Source organism: Zootoca vivipara, chromosome 5 (genome assembly GCF_965207765.1).
Source record: "Zootoca vivipara chromosome 5, rZooViv2.hap1.1, whole genome shotgun sequence".
Lineage (NCBI taxonomy): Eukaryota > Metazoa > Chordata > Lepidosauria > Squamata > Lacertidae > Zootoca > Zootoca vivipara.
In genome coordinates this window covers 78,838,421-78,855,844 of record NC_142588.1, presented here as the reverse complement: position 1 = coordinate 78,855,844, position 17,424 = coordinate 78,838,421, and the positions used below count along the sequence as shown (strand labels likewise).

Genomic DNA, 17,424 nt, shown 5'->3' with positions numbered 1-17,424 from the left:
ATATGAAAGGAAACAAAAAATTGGCGATTAGACTAATTGTGATAAAACATTGTGCATAGTGTTATACAACAGTAGATCTCAGAAACCAGGATTTCTTTATTTCTTTATTTATGGCTATAACCTCTTATTGCTATCAATGTCTCTAATCATTTTTGCTAGGCAGTAAGTGGGTTCTTTAGTAAATGTCCTCATGCTTGCCACCTCAGTTTACAAGGAAGCAGGTGGCATTAAGTCTTACTGAACCAGCTGTAATCATTTCTGAGAAGACATCTGTAAGATTGCACTGCCAGCTTCTTTGTTAGTTGGTTCAGGGTGTACATTAGGTTTAGGATGTAGTTGGGCAGGGAGAAAGTGTCTGAGAGAGTCTTAAGGCCAAATGGTAATAAACGACTATTATTTTTTAATCATATGTATTCAGCTTCCTTCTTTCCCTTTCTTTATTCTCTCTTTTTAATCTGTGTTTCTTCCAACTATGCATTTTTGCTACCATGCTACTCTGTTCATATTCTTATTTAGTATTTCCTACTGTAGGAGCAACAGCAGAACTTTTTGAAGTACTCAAAACAAAATTAAAAAAATTCCTCCCAGTAGCACCTTAGAGACCAACTAAGTTTGTCATTGGTATGAGCTTTCGTGTGCATGCACACTTCCTCAGATACCAAGTACTGTATAGGAAAAACCAATACCACCTTTGGACAAACACTTTCGCACAGTAGAACTATGAAGTCCAAAACTGCAAAGACCAAATTATCCTTCAGTTATGATGGTCAAAAAACAAAAAGGAACCATCCATACCAATTTAATAACGTAAGAATAGCCTATTTGAATCGGTCAAAACCCATCTGGTCCAGCTCCCTGTTCTCACAGTGGCCAAACCTGAGAACAATAACACTCTCCCCATCTAAGCAAAATAAAAAAATCCTTCCAGTAGCACCTTAGAGACCAACTAAGTTTGTCATAGGTATGAGCAGGGCCGTCTTAAGCCCACCCAGTGCCCTGGCACTAGGTCCCTCCAGCGCCCCCCTGCAGCACCTCTCCAAGGGCCCGGGAGTGCCAAGCGGACTGTGGCAGCAGCGGGAGGCCACCTCCGAGGACTCCGCGCTGCGCCTCCTTCTCGTTTCCCCAGTGCTGGGTTCCGCTCAGTCAGTCAAGCTTCACCACCAGCGCGCATACCGCGGGACCAGCAAGAACTGCTTGGGCGCTGTGCACGCGCTGGTGGCGAAGCTCGACTGAGTGGAACCCAGCGCTGGGGAAACGAGAAGGAGGCGCAGTGCAGAATTCTTGGAGAAGGAGTGCAGTCCTGGCCAGATCGCTGGAACCCTGCGCTCACTTGGCGCCCTTCCAGCGCCTTCCAGCGCCCTCCAGCGCCCGGCGCTGTGGTTCTCCGCGCCATTAGCCTCTATGGCTAGGACGAGCCTGGGTATGAGCTTTCGTGTGCATGCACACTTCTTCAGATACCACCTGCAATATTCAGCAATATTCATATTCCTCCCCATCTGCAATATTCAGCAACTGGTACTCAGACATTGAGGGAGAACGAAGAAGAAATAGAGCATAGTCCTTAATAATTGTATTTCCAGTGGCCATTGGTAACCTTATTTCTAGTACAATAGCTTCTCCCATTGGGTAGGCAACATGACAGCTTTATGGATTTGAAGTAGAATCCACATCCATGCCTCCATAATTGCAAGTCCACAACAGGTTCCATCCTATTGCTGTGATCTCACGCTTGTCTTCATTGTTTTGAGTGACCTAACTCAGAGTGGGCAATTGCATCTACTTAGCAAAGGCCTGTTAATCCCATTTGGTTATTTACAGGCAAGTGGCAACCCAGTGACTTATTGATATGCTTCAGCGGAGGTACAGAAGACTAACCATATGCACCCAAGTTTGAAACTATCAGCCTTGCAAAAGCTGACATTTATCCTGAGGTCAGTTTAAACCCCTGCTTGTTTTTCATTATCTGAGCTCACCCAGCATGCCCTCATTTGGCATTTCCATGGAGTTCCATTGTTTCCACACTCAAACATTAGCAGGAGCATTCTGCATCAACAATACCCTTCCATCTGAGAGCACCATACCACACTCTGCAACTTGAAAGTAGCAAACTTTGTGGAATAAATGCTCAGGCTGTGCTGGCCTTTGAGTTTGTTATGGTTTTATCCTAGTTGTACTTTGTTTGCTGTCAATTAAGGCTACTTTTTCTGGAAGCTGTAAAAATTGAGGCAATGTTCCTGGGTTTCCCCCCTTCCCCACCCCTTCTCTTAACTTTGACGGATTTCGTTCCATGAAGTTATTCTTATGGGATAAAGGCATTGGTAGACAATACTGTGCAGCTTTTGAATTACACCGACTATATTAATGTCAGCAAAATATGCCAAACTGTCAAGCCATTTCAATAAATTGTTCATAGCAACATTAGAAATGACACAATCCAGAGTGAGAGTTTCACCACGCAGAGGGTGCTGTTTTGGCTCTTTGTCAAAGGCTTCATTCTTACGCAAATAACACACAGTTCTAGGTACTCCCTAGGATAAGGTGGCTGAAGACAAGAAATCACCACAAGGACTGTTCCCACTTCCAAAGAGGATTAAAGACTCTCACAAGGCAAATCTTTCTTTAAAAATGTAGTATAAACACCGGCAATTGGGAAACACCGGCCTGCGAGTGCTCCAGTTACAGAACAGCCTTTACCAAAGGTGTCATGGACTTTGAAGACGCTCGAACTCAGGACGAAAGGGATAAATGTGCTAAGAGGAAGGCATATTTGGCAAACCTTCACCTTGATCAACCCCCATGCAGAAACCTCTGTCCCCACTGTGGAAGGGCGTGTGGATCCAGAATTGGCCTCCGCAGTCACTTACGGACTCACTGTTGAGACTGTGTTCATGGAAGACAATCTTACTCAGCTACAAGTGATCGCCAAAGAAGAAGAAGATGTGGACGCACAGAGGCATTCATATGCAAATTCCTTAGAGTGCTTCATTATGAGGAAGGATGGCCACTTCACATGTTAGCATCCTGCTTCAGTCAGAGTCCAGAGGCAGAACTGCCCAAAAGTCCATGCAGTTTAAACAGGCAAGCAGAGCCAAAGACTGCTTCCAGTAGAACTGGGAGAAATTCACACTGGATGTAGGCACTCAAAGGCAGACTAGGATGTTACTCCAACTGTTAGGAGCCAATTGAGAATGTTAAATACTGTAGGAATGGCTAAGCCATCACCTTGGCCAATGCTCCAGGAGGCACATGACACCAAGAGATTTGATTTCACAGAGAGGGGGGGGGAGAGAGGATACATCTCTCTCTTCAACTGGGTTCAATCCTCACCATCACCAGGTTAGGGCTCGGAAAGATTCCTGACCTGAAACTCAGGCAAACGGCTGCCAGTCACTGAGATAGTTGGAATCAAAGGTCTGACTTGGTATAAGGCAACTTCCTATGTTCCTATATAGTATTGTGCTGTGATTTATTTACTTTTTAAATGTGACTGTACTGTACATTCATTTGCACAAACGGGCTCCAGGATTCAAACCCTTCCAGGATTCCCTAGATATTAAATCTCTGAATCCAGAGTAAATGCATTTTGACTCTCATGCATATTCATGCCTGGCTTGTGCATGAAAAGGAAGTTACAGAGCACTCCTTTTCTTCCACCCCTTCCCTCCATAGCTGCCTATTCAAATAGTGATAGGGTGGATTGGTTTAAAAAAAAAGAGGACAGAGATTGTACATTGTTAATAATTGCATAGGAGAGGAAATTTCAGCAGGAGAAAAACCTCTACCTGGTAAACAGGGCTCTTTTCATGGATGCAAAAGTACCAGCCCTTCGATCAGAACACAAAACATCCGCATTTTGTGGGCACTTGTACAAAGATGGGTGAGGTTATTGGGTTCTGGTTTAAACTCATTCAAGGAAAAGGGGAGCGATTTATCATTCTTACCAGGCTGCCAAGAAAACAAAGGTGCGTCCTTATTGTTTACTATCCCCCTTTCCAAGGGATGATAGGGTTCTCCTTTGAAGGTGAAAAAGAGCAGCAGGGTGACATTCAATTGCCTTCCCCCCCTTTCTTCTTTTTTTTGCAGTGAACCTTTAGAATCGACATCCCCACTGTAATTTTTAGTGCATCATTTTGTGCAGCTGGAATAGACACAGCTTCAGCAGGAGTCACACAGCTCATGCAATGGCTGCGTCAGGTTCTCTCACACTCTGATCTACTGTGCACAAGCACAGCAGGCAATTGATAAAAGTGGCCTGTCAGAGTGAGACCGATGAGAAGGCATTTCATTTTCTAACCTTCTCCCTGGCTAATGATAAGAAACAAGAAAAAAAACATAGAGGACATAATTCAGGAATTTACTGGGTCCCTTTTTCTTTCTTCTTCTTCTTCTAATTCAGTGCACCCTTGTATGTCAGGAATGGGGAACCTTTCTTTTAGCTTTTTCTCTGAAGTGGGTGGAGCAGCAAAAGTGAATTTTCTTCTTGTACAGTAGGCTAACATGTACTCTCACACACCCTCTCCCCATCCAGACAAACAAGTAGCATTAGCAGAGTTCAAGGACACATCTCAGCCAGGGGGGAGCAGTCAAAGGGGATGTGAAGCAAGTGTGTGGCTGGGAAGGGATGCAACATGAGGAGAGTCCCAAGAGAAGTTCCCATTTGGCCACTGGGCCTTAAGTTCCCTAGGAAGTGGGGTTGGTTGTGAAAACACTCTGGGAATTGTAGCTCTGTGAGGGGAATAGGGCCAGTGTGGTGTAGTGGTTAAGAGTGGTGGACTCGTAATCTGGGGAACCAGGTTCGCTTCCCCGCTCCTCCACATGCAGCTGCTGGGTGACCTTGGGCTAGTCACACTTCTTTGAAGTCTCTCAGCCCCACTCACCTCACAGAGTGTTTGTTGTGGGGGAGGAAGGGAAAGGAGATTGTGAGCTGCTTTGAGACTCCTTCGGGTAGTGATAGAGCGGGATATCAAATCCAAACTCCTCTTCTTCTTCTCTCCTAGCAACTCTCAGCAACCTTAACAAATTGCGATTCCCAGGATTCTTTGGAGGGGTGTGTGTAACATGGCTGTTTAAAGGCATGTGGTGATGGCTTTCATTCTATAGTGCAGATGGACACATGGCATGGGTTTCTACACACAGAGAGAAATGCCCTGCTCTATTCAGGCAAGTAAGAGGCAATATCACAGTTTAGGGACACATTTTAGCCAAGCAAAGTTTCTGAGGAGGGTATAGAGCATGGCCACAGTGTTGCAGCTTAGGGAGAGGGGCATGTCATGAGGAGGGGGTACGGCTCCTGACAAAAGTCCAGCAGGTATATGATGATGATGGTGGTGGTGGTGGTGGTGGTGGTGGTGGTGATGATGATGACAATGATATATTTATACCCCAACCATCTAGCTGGGTTTCCCCAGCCACTTCGGGTGGCTCCAAATCAAATGTTAAAAACACAATACAGCATTAAACATTAAAAACTTCCCTAAACAGGGCTGCATTCAGATGTCTTTTAAAATTAAGATAGTTGCTTATTTCCTTGACATCTGCTGGGAGAGCGTTCCACAGGGTGGGCACCACTACAAAGAAGGCCCTCTGCCTGGTTCCCTGTAGCTTTGCTTCTCGCAGTGAGGGAACTGCCAGAAGGCCCTCAGTACTGGACCTCAGTGTCTGGGCTGAACGATGGGGATGGAGACTCTCCTTCAGGTATACAGGGCTGAGGCTGTTTAGGGCTTTAAAGGTCAGCACCAACACTTTGAATTGTGCTTGGAAATGTACTGGGCACTTTGTTTCCTACACACCTTTGTCGAGTGTTTGGGAATCCTCTCATAGGAACATAGGAAGATGCTTTATACAGAGCCAGACCATCAGAGCCACAAGCTCAGTATCTGCTACACTACCTGGCAGTGACTTCCAAGGTTTCAGACTGGGGATATTTCCAGCCCTACCTGGACAAGCCAGGGAGTGGACCCAGGACCTTCTGCCTGAAAAGCAGGTGGTCACTCCTGCTGTCGCCTGATTAAAGGCAGTTCAGAAATGTTTGAAGCAAACAAGCAAAATGCAGGCGTTCTAAAGATCCCATTGCACAGAGTTTGGCAAATCTTGCACCCTGAGCCCTGCTTGTACATATGGAAAAACTTTTGCAGCGTTTCCACTCCTCATCAAGGAGACTACTGCACTAGAGATTATTGGCAATTCTAGACAGTTCTGCTATTTATTCTGAGGCTATAATTCAATTAACACTAAAAAGAACAGAACATACCAAACTTGGGCTGCTCTAATTGCTAGAAAACTAATTGATTATACCCAAGAAATGATATGTTCTGGACAGATTAATTTATCCCTCAGGCTACATGCCGACATCATTAATGTCATCTCCAATTCTCGGTTGTAAAATGTAATGTAATCTGTGGATCATTGTGTTATATAAAATGGAAATCAGATTATTGCCATTCCAAAACTTTGATCGCTTTACGGGAAAATCTTCATTTTTCCAGTATTCTGTGTTGGCAATGGAACATGAAGAAGAGTTAATGAAATCAACATATTCATTACCCATTCTTTGCAAGAACTGAGAAAAGATAATATACTTTGCTATTTTTCTCTTTTCATTTTGCCTCTGAGAAATTATGGAATCATCTGTTGTGGAGATATATAGACAGGGTTCGGATTGTTGGTGTGTGTGTGTTTTTCTTGCAAAAAAAATAGAAAAAAAGGAAAATGTGTGATTGGAATTTTGTATGAGTGCTTCATGATTTTAATTTAATTTTATCTAATCTGTTTTTGTTGCCCTTGTGGAGAAAACAGCTTTCTTGGGTGAACATTCTGAAAGTAGTTCATTTGAATGTAGATAGGAAACAATTGCCTAAGGCTGCAATCCAACTCACACATACCTGGGAGTAAACTCCAGTGAAGTCAATGAGAGTAGACAAGTAGAGGGTTGTGCTGTGAAACACAGCATTAGCTACGTTCCAGTATAGTACTAAATGTAAAAAAGGTAAAGGTAAAGGGACCCCTGACCATTAGGTCCAGTCGTGACCAACTCTGGGGTTGCGCGCTCATCTCGCATTATTGGCCGAGGGAGCCGGCGTATAGCTTCTAGGTCATGTGGCCAGCATGACAAAGCCGCTTCTGGCAAACCAGAGCAGCACATGGAAACGCTGTTTACCTTCCCGCTGTAGCGGTTCCTATTTATCTACTTGCATTTTGACGTGCTTTTGAACTGCTAGGTTGGCAGGAGCTGGGACCAAGCAACGGGAGCTCACCCCATCACAGGGATTCGAACCGCCGACCTTCTGATCAGCAAGCCCTAGGCTCAGTGGTTTAACCACAGCGCCACCTGGGTCCCATTAGTGCTAAATGTACTTGTACACAAATAGTACAATGGGTTTAAGCAGGGGTAGCCAAGATGGTACCTTCTTTATGTTGCTGGACTACAATTGCCATCACCCTTGAACATTTTCCCTACTGGCTGGAGCTGATGGGAGTTGTAGTCCAACAGTATCTGGAAGCTATCATGTTGGAGAGATTTACAGCAATGTTTCAGCAAAACCAGCATAAATACCATAGTTCGCATTTTCTCATCCACCTCCTGACCAAGAAAGTTCCAATTCAACACTCTTCAGGACTACCAATAACAACAGTGCTCCAACTGTTGCCAAGAACATTAGATAGATCAGGCCAAAGGTCTATCTAGACCTAGATTCTGCTCCCATGGTGATCGACCAAATACCTATGCAGAGCAGATGTTCCCCAGCAACATCCTCTTATACAGTCGTACCTTGGAAAGTGAATGGAATCTACTCCGGAAGTTCGTTTGACTTCCAAAATGTTCAAAAACCAAAGCACAGCTTCTGATTGGCTGCAGGAAGCTCCTGCAGCCAATCAGAAGCTGCAGAAGTCCATCGGACGTTCCGCTTCCAAATGAACGTTCTAAAACTGGAACAGTCACTTCTGGTTTCGATCGTTCGGGAGCAAAAACGTTCGAGAACTAGGCTGTTCGACTTCCAAGGTACGACTGTCCTGAAAGCAAGATATGCAAATGCACCTTGAATTATTTGATCCCCTTTTTATAATCATCCAAGCCACTATATTTGTAGCAGGGAAATGTTTTTAGCCTGAAAGTCACATTCCTTTGTGGGCACTTATTCCAGAAATGTACAGGGCTGGATGCAAAAGCGTGCAAAATAATGATGTGACTCTGCTAGTGGTTCCCGGCAACTGGAGGCATTGTATAACAATAATGGCTAATAGCCATTGAGAGCCAGGGCCTTCAATAATTCATCTATAGATTATTAGAGCTTTCCCATTATTGCAACAGAACAATACAGTCCTTTCTTTCCACTCCCCTTTCCCAGCTTCCCCCTCTCCCTTTGACAGCATGTTCACCTCTCACATCCAGTTGTTTAGTATGCTCTACAGTGTTCAGGTTTGCAGGCTCAGATAAGAGTTAGGCCAATGAGTGTCGGTGTTCTGCTGGAATCCCAGATTGATATTCATTAAACTGGGGAGTTTCCATTGCTGCATTGAGCCTCTCACTGCTTCTGCGGCAATTACTTGGTGAAGAGTTGCAAAGCAGCACTCCACATCTCTTGGAGACTTGAATTGTGATGTAGGTTATAGAGTAGAATTTTCTCATGGGCTGCTTGCTAATGGCAAGAGGTCTGCTTTCGAGTTTTCTGTGCTTGGGGTAGTCCAGGCTTTCCAGTGTTGAAGGATTATTAATTTTTCTGCCAGTGTAGCTAAGGGAAACCAAACTTCCTGGTAACCTCCTATGTACTGATTATTGTGTTGGGAATTTGGCCAGAACCAGGTTCATTAAAGCCTGTACAGTCATACCTCAGGTTGCGTCCACTTCAAGTTACATCTTTTCAAGTTGCGTCCCATGGCAACCCAGAAGTACCAGAACGGTTACTTCCAGGTTTTGCCGCTCGCGCATGCGCATAAGTGCTAAATCACGCCGTGTGTGTGTGTGCAGATGCAGCGCTTCTGGATGCGGACACATCGAGTTGCGGACATGCCTCTGGGATGGATTACATCTGCAACTCGAGGTTCCACTGTACTTCCAGAACAGTTGGAATACTGGTAGCTAGGCCTGTTTGTGGCTGTTTGTGGCATCTCCAGCAGTCATTTATGGGTGTAATGCCGATGTAGTTAAGGCATGTTGATGTCTAGTAGGCTCAGAGGAGTGTTTTCTGTTGAATTAATCTCAGTCTAGTTTTTAAAGGGTGCCTAGCTTTTAAAGCCATCCAAGATGGTGCTCATCACCACATCTAAAGGTAGCAAATTTCACTGATTAACTATGTGCTGTATGGAATTTTGATGTCAAATAAAAGAAACTATGTCCTCTGCATTACAAAAAAGATCAGTATGGGTGGACAAGCAGTCTTCCAGCTGTTCTTCTCACTGAAGAACTACCAAGAAGCTATCAAGGAACACCTCATTTGAAAGACACTAGTAACTCATAATTGACAAGCTCTGATCAATGGCATGCACTGTCAAACCACAAAGCCTAGGGCTTGCCGATCAGAAGGTCGGCGGTTTGAATCCCTGCGAAGGGGTGAGCTCCCGTTGCTCAGTCCCAGCTCCTGCCAACCTAGCAGTTCGAAAACACATCAAAATGCAAGTAGATAAATAGGTACCGCTCCGACGGGAAGGTAAACAGCGTTTCCGTGTGCTGCTCTGGTTCGCCAGAAGCGACTTAGTCATGCTGGCCACATGACCCGGAAGCTGTATGCCGGCTCCCTCGGCCAATAACGCGAGATGAGCACCGCAATCCCAGAGTCGCCTGCGTTTGGACCTAACGGTCAGGGGTCCCTTTACCTTTACCTTTACCTTTAGGGATTCAATGCTGCACTAATTTAAAGTCACTTAGCAGTGTACTAGTTGCACTGGTGGAATGGCTTGCACAGAAGAAGGCACAGGAAGCCACTATGGTTCTTGTTGCTGGTTACACAACAGATTATAGTCCCACTACTTCTTGTTGCACAACAAGCTTCCCATAGGGTAGATGCTGCACCGCATTTCATATTACATAACCTTTATTTTCATCCTTATGCGAGTGCTACAGTCCTTGCACTGCTGTGAGGGTAGAATGAATCCAGATTCTCAGGTATCTTCTAGCCATGAGCTCCCATCAGCTGGTCATTTTGGGCTATTAACCAGCAATCTGCCTGACAAAGGAATGGATTGGCTCATAGCCATTTTTATCTTGCAGCATCTGATAAATGACATGCAATTATACTTTGGCAACTGATTGTTTGTGAGATTTTGTTTTTGAAGTCTGATGATCAACCAATACCAACAAGGCTAAGGTCGCAATCCTATACGTAATTTTCTGGCATTGAATTTAATGGCGATCATTGAGTAGGGATGTAGAGTTGGCATACACAGCGAAGAGTTTAAATTCGGAATTTTGAGGAGGGGCGTGAATTCATACCTAACATTTTAATATGAATTTTGCCTCAGCACCCCCCATTCATTCAAAAATCTGAATGTTGAAACTGGTAAATCTGGAAATCTTAGAAATGTCAACTAATGCTCATTTCAGCTTCACATGTCATTTCCATTTCCTTGTGTATTTACCTGGACTGTCAAGTAAGCTTTTAGCAAACACCAGCGCCCATGTGCACGCATTTGCGAGGGCAATGAGTTGCACATTACCATATAAATCTGTTGTTCTCAGAAACTCATTAAATTGCAAATCTCATCATTACTCAACTTCCAATGAGTGGCATATGATTTGTAACATTTTAAGCATTCTAATATAGGACGGGAATTATGACAATCAAATCTGTTTGCTCCCCCGCCCAGCCGCCCTTTTTTTTGTCATTGTGATCCTTGTAGAGAAATCACGGAAAGAACAGAAAATGTAATTGTAATTAATAAGAAAACACTTGTTCATAATTTGTAGCTATTCACAGTGTATATTTTGCAATTTTCAGGTCTCTGCTGCAAACAGGACTTGAAAGCTCCAGCAAGAGGAATCAAGGATCCGTTGATCAACCTCGTGTTGTTCTGCCACACTTGTTACCCATGCAGGAAAGTTGTTCCTCCTGCCGACAGCTTCTGTCCTAGAAAAAATATATATTAATATTCATTAGAACCGCCATAGCTGTCTAGCAAAATTAATCAGTACATCATAATTAGCTAGGGCTTTGCACATTTTTAGCACACGTCTTAATCATTCTTAGAAAGTGATCTAAAGAATTTAGAAAATGGGAAAGGGGACTAGCTAAGCTCTTTTTATAGCAAGGGGGTTATCTTGTGGAACAAATAGACTGTCCAGATCCCTATATTTAAGAGCCTCTTCCCAAACTTCTTTCACAATCTGCAGCAAACAAGAAGTCAGCTAGGACTATGAAAAACGGAAGGGGTTTGATGTGAATTTTAGGAACTGTGAGGCACCAGTTCCTAATGAGTAACATTGGCACCTCTCTCTTAGGCCTTAGAATTAGTCCATCTCTACAGCAGGTGATCTGTGGACAAAGAGATGAATGAGCAAATGAGACACAAGCTTTGGGATTAAAAAGGGCTGGTATCTGACTAAGTCAGGCATGGGCAACCTTAGCTCTCCAGATGTTTTGGAACTACAACTCCCATGATCCCTAGCTAACAGGGCCAGTGGTCAAGGATCATGGGAGTTGTAGTTCCAAAACATCTGGAGAGCCAAGGTTGCCTATGCCTGGACTAAGTCATACCGGTACTTAAGTAGATCTGTAGAAGTGATGCAGGACATAGTTAAATGGAAGGTTATTATTCACACAGTGCATAATAATGCTGTGGCTTTTACAAGATCTCGTGGTTGCCACCATCTTGGGTGGCTTAAAAAAGAGGATTAGGCGATCCCATGAAGGATAAAGCTACCAGTGGCTCCTAGCCATGATGGCTATGTTGTCTCTTCACTATTGGAGGCAGAATGCCTCTGTCTGAATACCAGTGGAGAGAGTGATGTTGGACTCACATCCTGCTTTTGGCCTACCTACTAGCCACAGTGAGAACAGGGTGATGGAGTAGGTTGTCATTTGGCATGATCCAACAAAGCTGTTCTTATAGAATCAGTGGGCTTCACTTAGTCTATTAATTTCATTGGCTCTATTCTGAGTATGACTAACATTGGACATTACCCCACCCAGAAGAGAATACAACATAATCACAAAGCCATATAATGTTGTCTTGTTTTATTACCTGCCCTTCGTCATAAGGTCCCTGGGCAAGTCACAACAATTTAGAAATACAATACTAAAACGAAATTAAAGCAAAATAATAAACAGAAAGAACAAATAAACAATTTTCTATAACTAAAGCACAACCAGCACTTTGAAACAATGCCCAAGTTTTCTTGTTCCTTCAAGGAGAGTACAACCCCATTCCAAACTCGTGTTCAGATCACTTGAAGAATAACTCTGAATTAAATTTCTCTTGGCTTAAAGTTAGTTAATTCCCCCATTCACTCTTAAACTGACTCCAGACACCAGTCTATCACTTCCACAGCCCATCTGGGATCAAGCAAGGGGAATGAGAGGCAGAGCTGTTCATCATCTGCACGATCGTGACATGTAAGCCCAAAGCTCTGGCTGACCTCATCCATCAGTTTCCTGCAGGTATTAAAAAGCGCAGAAATCATATAAGGGATCGTGATATCTAGAGATACTCCATCTAGTTCTGAAGCAGAGACCATGTTTATTTATTCACAGAGATATTTATAAACCTCCAACTCATTAAAAAACATCAATTTAATAAAAACATTAGAGCAGCATAAAACTATTAAATCACAAAATTATGAAATGTTTTTGTTTTTTTATAAAAAAAACAGAACAAATGACCAACACTGAATCACATTAATTCTCTAAAAATGCTTGGTGATATGAATATGTTTTCACCAAGCAATGAAATAACAAGACTGTAGGTACTTTCTCGTTTCCATAGGAATAGTGTTCCAAATAACTGGTGCTACTACATCAAAAGCCTTGGTTCATGTAGAAACTGAATGAATATCGTGTTACTGTGGGGCAGTCACACCTTCCATATCATCATCATCATCATCATCATCATCATCATCATCATCATCATTACCATCATCCAATACCTCATGGTGAATTGAGAGGGGCCTTGTTTGTGGCATCACCACCCTGAACCAATCGACTCTAGATGAATGGGTGAGTCAGGCATGCTGCAAAAGGATATCTGTCCCTTTCTCATGGGTCTGATAGCCCTCAGAGGCTGATTTGAGGAACTACCCTTAATTCACCAATATACTTTACAATTCTTTATTCATCTGCTTTAGTGCTCCATCTTCCTGATTTGAATAGAGCAGGATAGGATAGAGAGGGAGAGAAACCCTACTCCAAGGTTAATGTGGTTTTGGGGGAGAAATTTCTACTCAGCCCCTGGATTAGGCCTATACTGAAAACAGAGGAAAGTGGGTAGGTGCTGAGTTGCTTGAAAGTGTAGGTAAAAGGTGGATCTTCTGGCTTGTTGGTTCCCTCTCATGGGTTGCGGTGGCATGAGGATGAGAGGCCAGCCATGGCCACCTGACCATGGGTAGCATGAGTACCTGGAGTGGAGCCTCAGTTGACCATCTCAACAGATGGAGAGGTCCATACTTGAGAAATCAGTCCCTTGGATATCCTGGTCCCAAACTATACCCAGGAAAGGTATGGGCAACCTGCGGCCCTCCAGATGTTGACTCCCAACTACTATCCATCCATGAACTTTGGCCATGTTGGCCAGAGTTGATAGGAGTTGGAATCATTATCTACAGGATCAAGTTTCCCCACACTAGTTTAGAGCTTTATAAGTCAATGCTAGAACTGGGAATTCACCCAGAAACCAATTGGAAGCCATTGGAGATTTTCAAACACGTACGTTCAGGGCAACAAGTCCTGGTTAGCAATATGGCCAGCTGTGGCTTCCAAGTGCTTTTCAAGGTATGAATGGAAGTTGAGCAGCAGCAGTATTGTGTGAATTGTTCCTCAATGATGTGACTACTGTTTGGTTAACAATAAGCAGGTTGCTCTGATCTGAAATGCCTTTGCGTCCTTTGATGTTTAGTAGGGCAATTTAATGTTAATTTTAGCTATATTCATGCAGGGCAACAAGAAGCTGCTGGCAGATGTCTCCAGCATCTATGGATCTGTTCTGACAACTGAATCATTTAGTTAATTTAACAATTTGAATTCGTGCAACTTATTATTGCATTAAAATCATTGTAATTTACTCTCCAATAGGGCTTGACGTGGATCTCTCTCATCTAGCTATTTTTCAATAATTTTAGTTGACTGTTTGAGGCTGCTTCTATACAGAGAAAACAAACATTTGTGTGTGTGTGTGTGTGTGTGTTTACAAAAATACACCACACCATCCCATTTAATTGAGCAACTGCAGTGCACTAACACTAGGCACACTGAGAAGTCAGAAAGGAAAATGTATGCTAATGAATCCTAATCCATAATAATGAGGTGGTGTTTGCTGCCTCATTAGTATTCATTCTCCCAGGATCCCTTGCATTCTATTTACCTCCTCTTTAGGCTTTCCTTAACTTAAAATGCAAGAATATTGTTCACTTTTGCAAAAATGCACAATGCACTATTTTCTACTTTATAAATAACATGCATCCCCTCAGAGTGTGACAACTTCTTATTTGGTCACTTCATTCATGACAGCTATCACCAAAGGCTAGTCTGTGTTCTTTTTTGGATGCTTTCTTTTGCATTTAGAAATCCTTTTCAGGTAATTCCATACAGTACATTCAATTAATGTAGGAAGGAGGGGGGGGGGGCTTGAAGAAAGGTAGGCTCTGTCTCAACTCCATCTATGTAATTTTGCTAAAAGACCCTCAAGGGGGGTAGAGAGCTTATGGGCTCAAACTGTTGTTTGAAATTCTTTAGTTTAGATTAGTTCATGCCCAAATTTCCCCTCTGCTTTCAGTCCACATGAAAGTGAGGTACATATCTCTTTTCTCCAGGGTAGAAAAGCAGGGTGTCAAGTGAAGGATAAGACCATGAATGGTTATTAGTAATGAGGACTATATTATTGCCAATGCCAGAGGTGATGTGAATACCAACTGTTGGGGATTATGAGTGAGAGATAGCTATTACAGAGCTTCCGGGTTTCCCTATTTTCCAGGGACAGTCCTGGATTTACAGAAGCCATCCCGGTTTCTAATTTGATCCCAGAATGTCCCACTTTTCCTTAGGATATCCGTATTTTCGTTGGAGAAATGTTGGAGGGTATGGAGTTATGCAACCCCTGAGCCAAGGAGATAAGTAACTATACAACCTTTAGAAGATGTCTTAAGGCAGCTCTGTATAGGGTAGCTTTTGATGTTTTATTATGTTTTTATATATGTTGGAAGCTGTCCAGAGTGGCTGGGGCAACCCAGTTAGATGGGTGGGTTCTAAATTAAAAAAAATGATTATTGATATTTTTAATGGAAAAGGACGTCCCTATTTTCATGAGAGAAATGTTGGAGGGTATGCTATTATGTTCCTACAGTGGTTCCCATATGCATCTGAAAATAGGATGCCAAACTAGATAGGCCTTTGGTCTGATCCAGCAGGGGTTTCTTAAGTACTCAGCAGATCACAAACTAACTTCTAATACAGTGGTACCACTGGTTACAAACTCATTCCGGAGATCCGTTCTTAACCTGAAACCATTCTTAACCTGAGGTACCACTTTAGCTAATGGGGCCTCCCGCTGCCGCCGTGCCGCCACCACACGATTTCTGTTCTCATCCTGGGGCAACGTTCTTAACCCAAGGTACTACTTCCAGGTTAGCGGACTCTGTAACATGAAGGGTTTGTAACCCAAGGTGTTTGTAACCCGAGATACCACTGTATTCTTTGGCGGAAGCCAGGACTGTTTCAAATTGTGTGGTGCTCTTTTAAATATACATTGCAGACGGAGTCTTACCCAGTGCTATTTTTCTAGAAGAAGAGGTGCTGGAACTCACCATGAACACCTACCTCATTCTTTTAAAATGGCAAGTGTGCCCACCTGAGAGGTCCCGGAACTGAGTTCTGGCTGAAAAACGGTTCTGGGCATACCTAGGGCAAAACCAGTTGCCAGGGCAGGCCACAAAATTCACTTATCAGATTACAAATTCACTTATGAGTTGCAACACAGGAGAACCTTCCCATCCTTCTTGCACAGCAGCAGAAAGGCATGCATGTTTTTATTTTATTTTTTGTCCTCCCTCCTTACCTTGCCTCGCCCTCACCCTGGATGTTTCAAGTAAAATATAGTAATTTCTGATATGGCTATTGTGGCAAAGTGATTTTTTTTCCCCGGAGGGGAGGCACCAATACAGCTCCTTGCCTAGGGCATAAGGGACCCTAGGTACACTTCTGATTGCAGATGGGTCATAATATATACATTTTAATGCATACTTTGCCCCAGTATCTGCATCTTGTACACATTACCGGGCTTGCAAAATTTGGACAATTGCATGTTTCAAAAGATGGCTGTGGTTCAGTTTGCATTCCCAGCCACTCAGAAATTGTGAATTAGGTTGACTTGCCTTTAGATGTGAATTATATTGAATTTCTTCCCCCATCCCCAGGAGGGGAGGGGATATTTGCTGTCCCCACATCACCAGAAGCTAATAGCCATCAGCTATTAAAAACCAGGTCATGGATGCAATTTCTTTAGCTAGTTATTATGCCATTTTCCGAGACGGCTCTCTCTTCATTTTGAGATGACAAAACAGAATTTCTGTTGCCGTTTTATTCCAACTGGCTGGAATGTATGGATTTTAAAATACAGACCCAGCTCTTTCAGGTACCATTGAAAATTGCAGGTGTTTTATTTGACAGGCTCAGCAAATGGATGAGCAGTATACTTTTCTGCATAAGAAAATATCTAGATATAGAAATAGTGGGAACAGATTCATTCATGCTCCTACCAGTTCAGAGCAAAAGCTTGGGAATAGTAGAACTGTAGCAGATTTATTTTCCTGTCATTGGCTTTGACCCCAGTATTTGAATGCTCTGGAGTTTAGCTGTAATACTCTTTAAAAAACATTCCTAAGACAATATGTCTACCGGCAAAGGGAAATAGATACACTTGTTAGGTGATCAGAGCAGATACACTGGGCTCATGTTTACTTTGCATACCATCAATGGAGCGTTTGGTCCAGGCTTGCTTATTTTCCTGTACTTTTCCAAAACTAAAACAAAAACCAGAGTCCTTTTCGTTGGGGATCATACTGACGGAAATTCCCAGGTGTCAAAAAAGGTTATTTATGTATGCCACCACTGCAGCCCATGTTTTGTTAGTCCCCAAATGGAAAACGAGCGAGGTCCCAACTAAAGAAGAATGACAACTTAAGCTGATGGAATATGCGCAGCTTGTGGACCTAATATATAAAATAAGAGAACAAGAAGAACATACAGTGGTACCTCGGTTTACAAACACAATTGGTTCCGGAAGTCT

At 43.1% G+C, this 17,424-nt stretch overlaps 1 long non-coding RNA gene across 1 annotated transcript in view; it reads right to left on the bottom strand.

Moving 5' to 3' along the window:
- Positions 1-10,848: 10,848 nt before the first annotated feature.
- The window catches only part of LOC148685749 (uncharacterized), a 9,977-nt gene continuing 3,401 nt past the window's right edge, over positions 10,849-17,424 (bottom strand). Inside the window, exon 2 of the long non-coding RNA XR_015949887.1 lies at positions 10,849-11,060. This is a non-coding gene — a long non-coding RNA (uncharacterized LOC148685749). The remainder of the gene's footprint in view (positions 11,061-17,424) is intronic.